The sequence below is a fragment of the Grammomys surdaster genome, unplaced genomic scaffold (genome assembly GCF_004785775.1).
Source record: "Grammomys surdaster isolate TR1022 unplaced genomic scaffold, NIH_TR_1.0 278, whole genome shotgun sequence".
NCBI classification, from domain to species: Eukaryota; Metazoa; Chordata; class Mammalia; order Rodentia; family Muridae; genus Grammomys; species Grammomys surdaster.
In genome coordinates this window covers 6,222,418-6,228,003 of record NW_021604719.1, presented here as the reverse complement: position 1 = coordinate 6,228,003, position 5,586 = coordinate 6,222,418, and positions in this window count along the sequence as shown.

Sequence of the window (5,586 nt, the reverse complement as noted above, 5' to 3'; positions counted from 1 at the left end):
AGCTAATATGCATACACTAGATGGTGATGCTTACAGCAAACTGGAATAAGCATCACCAGAAGAAATAAGAAACACTACAGAACCGGAGCAGCTGAGCCTCAAAAGAGATTACAACTTTACTCTCAATTCCTTCAGTACCACAGAAGTGACTGGGAAAAACTATGCACGTTGTTAATGTGATGAGACATTTTAAACTGCCATATTCAAGTAGTAGAATATTTAACTGCAGTGGCATGATAGAAGTTGAAAAAATAATAGTTGGCTTCCAGTTAGAACTACTGTGAAAATTATTGTTGGATGTGGTCCCAAACACAGGAGTCACTTAGTGATGCTAAAAACAAACTGCCTAAGTGTGGAGTGGCAGTGAGACAAGGAATATTTATCTCAGACCACCACTGGTCAGACATCATGCTGAGTAGTGGTACAATAGCAGCCAATTAAACACTTCTAAACCTTATAAACATCTAATGAAACACAGAAGATGATGTACAATATGGCAACATATTTCCTTGCAGGAATTTGGAGAGTTACCTAATTTGTCTTGAAAATTTTTGGTTCAACATACAACTCACATTTTTGCTTCTTGTGAATTCTAATACCCTGAGTCTCTTGTGCAGGATCCCTGGGAAAACACATGATGATTTGTGAGGATGAATGGATATGTACACATCCATGTCTTAAAGGTAGCATGTCATCTGACCTTCAGCTAATGCCACTGAAATGAAGCTTGCTCATTTAATTTTTCCTGAAGCACAAAGTACATGATCACACAGCAAACAATCCTCAAGCCAGCCTAGAAAATTAACAATCCAATTCAGGAAAGAAGTGTTCTACTAATGTGTCCAATCAAATTACATAGTCCACCCTAGATCCAACTCACTTAGGCTTGCTAGAATGCTCCTGTGAGAATCCATTATGTTGTTTGTATTAGACATTTCATGCCATGATGTACTATGAAAAGAAAGAAAGAAAAAAATACCTGAGAGTGAATGATTTTTTTTTCTTGTCAAATTATTAGAAGTTGAAACTAGTTCTGTGGCAGTACATGGTGAGCTCATGCCCTTTGAGTTTCTGAGATTGTTCTCAAAATTCTCTAGTTAAAGTTAGTTTTTTACTGTACAGCAGTGATTTTGTTATGAATGGTTTAATGACATAATGCATAAAGCATTAGGTGACCCACATTCCCTTTATTGTGAGAATACAAAGTATATACTCTTAGTGTCAAACACCTCTAGACAATGCTGCTTGAATGGTGTATGGAGATCTATCCCTAAAAAATCTGCAGGTTCCTTTCTGTCACCTAGCACTAATCTGGCAATATCTCTCTTGCACTCTGTTATATAACATTTTATTTTTATTTTTCAATTAGCTATTAATTACAGATTTGCAACAATATATTCTGATCATATTCTTTCTGCTCCTCCAGTTATGCCCATTTCCTTTTCTCTCAACATTATGTTTTCTCTATTTAAAACAACAAAACGAACAAAAGCAAATCCCCCTCAATACAGATGAAAGTCAGTACAAACAAACAAAAGGCAATAAAACAAATGGTGCTGAAATAAAACAAACAAAAAGGTCAATGAAAAAGAACACTGAGTTTGTGTTGTGTTGGCCAACCACTCCTGAGCTTGGGGTTGCTGTGGACTGTGGTTGATATTCCCAGTGACACACCACTGATTATCCCTTTTCAGTCTACAAATAACTTTTTGGTTAGGACTGTGAGCTCATAGTTACTCCCTCATCTCAGTGCTTCCTTGAGTCTAGGCAGGTCTTGTGCTTCCCTGTGTATTGGCTTTTGCATGTATAAAATACTGTTTTCTTAGTGTTGTCAACCATCTATGGCTCTTCCAATCTTCATAGCTCCTATTCCACATAGATATCTGAGCCTTACTGTTATGAGTTTAACAAAGTCCCATTTAATACAGGCTAATACAAAGTCTATCCCTCTCTGTACATGGTCCAGTTGTTGGGCTTTATATTGATTTGCATCTATCACAAGAAGTTTTTCTGATATGAGTTGATTGCATGACTGAAGATATATCATTAGGAGTCATTTTATTGCTACATCCTTTTAGCAGAATAATATTAGTAGATTTTCCTTTCGGTCCATGATCTATATGCTTTTAGACTTCCCTGATGACTTTAGCAGTGTTAGGTATATGTTGTATCTCTTGTAACAGACCTTAAATCTAATTCTAGAGTTATTGGTCACTTCCACTTTTGTGCCACTCTGGCACCAATATATATTCCCTGTAGGTTGCTGTTGTAGGTTACAGGATTAATAGCTGACAGATATTGATGAATACATATTTTCTTTAGAAGCATACCCTCCAACACAGTGACTGTTAATCAGTAAGGATGAAGCTTCTACCTGGTACCAGCTTAATTTCTCTGTGTTGGGTAACATAAGTAAATGAAGATAGCTTCAGCAGCAAGATGTCACTATCGGGTTATAGACACCAAAAGTCTTGGTATATCAATCTGTGATGTTTGGAAATTTCCATGTTACTTCTTTGGACAGTGATTCAACAAAGACTCTCTTGCCTGACACTGGAGGTTTTATATGGTAGCATAAGATGTCTACTTGAAGCATTGACTCACATGGTGAGTCGATTTAAATCCATTGTATATATGTATATATTTTAGGAAGCTTATATACTAAAAGGTTTCCATAAAGTTTCTCATACGACCTTTATCTCATTAGACAATGAAAACTCCTTTGGCCAAATCCAGCCCCCCTTTATGATAAAAGTCTTGGAGAAGTCAGGGATAGAAGAACCATACTTAAGTGTAACTAAGGCAATTTACAGAAACAATGTAGCCAATATCATATTAAACAAAAAGAAACTCAAATCAATTCCACTGAAATCCAGAACAAGACAAGGGTGTCCAATTTCACCATATTTATTCAATATAGCACCTAGTTATAGGGAATACAAATCAGAAAAAAAATGGAAAGGAAGAAGTCAAAGTGTCATTATTTGCAGGTGATATAATAGTATATATAAATGACCCCAAACATGCTACAAGGGGACTCCTACATTTAATAACTATCTCTATCAAAGTGGCAGGACACAAGATTAACTGAATAAAGATCCGTATCCCTCCCATATACAAACAAAATCAGACTGAAAAGGAAATCAGAGAAACAACAACGCCTTTGCAATAGCCACACATCATATAAAATATTTTTCTTGTAACCAAGGAACTGAAAGACCTCTTTAACAACAACAACAAAAATCTTACAACAATAAAAATAACAACAACAAGTCTTTGAAGAAAGAAATTGAAGGTAGATGTTCATACTCTTGGGTCATTAGGATTAGCATAGTAAAAACTGTCATGTTACAAAAGCAATCTATAGATTCAACTCAATATCCATCAAAAGTTTAATACAATTCTTTACAGACTTGAAAGAACAATACTTAATTTCATATAGAAAACTAAAATTTCAGCATAGCTGAAAACAATCCTATTCACCGATTTCAAGCACTACTCAGAGCCATAGAAATAAAAACTGCATGGTATTTGTTTAAAACCAGAAAGGTTGATTAATGAACTTGAATCAAAGATCTATATATAAATCTACAAACTTATAGACACCTGATTTTTGTAAACGAAGCTATAATTATACAGTAGAAAAAAAAGAAACATCTACATCAAATGATGCTGGTCTAATTATATGTTGACGTGCAGAAGAATGGTAATACATTCATATCAATCACACTGCTCAAACTGGGTTCTGATGATGATAGGTAACCTTGTTTTCTGTTGCTTATGTTCTTAGGTTTGCCTTTTGCCATCTGGTTACCTCTAGTACTACCTGCACTCACTGTCTCTTACTGGAGCCTGTCTCTCCTGTCATCTTGCTTGTTTCAGAACTCCTCAGAATCCAGCTGTCTCTGTGATCCTGTAATCCTGTGATCCTGATAGCCTTGGTAAAAGAGCTTCTGGGACTCAGGCTGCCTCTGAGATCCTGAAATTTTATGATCCTGGGCTTGTTAGAGCTCCTGGGAGTCCAGCTTCCTCAACTGCTCTAAGTGCAGCAGATTCTCTGCTGCTCTGAGTGCAGTGGTTCCTCTACTGCTCTGAGTATAGTCGTTCCTCTAGGATGGGTCAGGATATGGTGTCTTCAGGAAAGCAGACCAGCTAGGAGTCTGCCCCAGCAAAAAGAACCAAGGGAAGTGTGATTCAGGAGGGCGAGTTTTTGATGGGTGATGGATCCTGAGTGCCAAAGGCTCTCAGCTGCAGCTCTGGGACTTCTGGTTGTGGAGGAGGGTTCTTATTTGCTCCTCTGAGTACAGTGGGTCCTCTTGGACAGAAGAGAATTCCCAACAAAAGAATTACAAATGGTTGCGAATCACTTAAATATTCAAATCCTTCGTTATCAGGGAAATGCAAATCAAAATGGCTTGTACCTGTCAGAATGACTAAGATCAAAAACACAAGTGATAGTTCATGCTGGTGAAGATGGAAGGAGACTGCTCCTTACTGGTGAAAGTGAAAACTTGTAAAACCACTTTGTAAATCAATATGGTGATTTCTCAAAAATAAATTGATCTACCTCAACACCCAGCTATGCTACTTCTGGGCATAATCCCAAAAGACACTCAATCTTATCACAAGGACACTTGCTCAACTAAGTTCATACCCAGCTTCATTCATAATAGCCCCAAACTGTAAACAACTTGCATGCTCCTTGAGCAAGGAATAGTTAAAGAAAATGTGACACATTTTCACACCATGGAGTATTACTCAGCTGATAAAAAATATAACACCAGGAAATTTGCAGGCAAGTGGATGAAAGTAGAATAAATCCTGAGTGAGGCAATCCAGACCCAGAAAGACACACATAGTGTGTATCTACGTATAAGTGGACATTAGCTGTAAACTGAAGGATAATCAAATACAATCCACAGACATGAAGAAAGTATTTAACAAGGATGGCTCAAGTTGGGAATATATGAGTCTCCCTGGGAAGGGAAATAGAATAGGCATAGTAAATGGACAGGGCTGGGTATGGGAAGCATGGCCAATCAATGTAGGGACGATGGAGGGAGTAACAATTGGAATTGGGGGGGTGCATTTTGAGAATGAGGTAAAACCCAGTTCAATAGAAACTCCATGGAATCTACAAGTGTGACCCTACCTTTTACTCCTAGTAAGGGTGAGCTTGAACCTATCATCGCCTATAACTAGGTCAGACTTCCAGTGTAGAGACTGGGACAGCAACCCAGTCACAAAACCTTTGACCTACAAATTTTCCTGCCTGCAAGATATATTGGGGCAAATGTGGCTCAGAAATTGGTGAAGTGGCCAACCAATGACTAGTTATGCATGAGATTCATGCTACAAGAGGGATCCCATCCATGACACTGCCTGGAGGGCCAGGAGCCAGAGGTTTGATATCCCAGACACCTAGGATCGAACCCAACAGGATCAGAAATAGAAAAGAAATGAAGGAAGGAAAGAAAAAGGAAGAGAGGGAGGAAAAGGGGAAAGGAGAAAGCAAGGAAGAAAGGAAGGAAAGGGAAAGAAAGAAAGAAAGAAAGAAAGAAAGAAAGAAAGAAAGAAAGAAAGAAA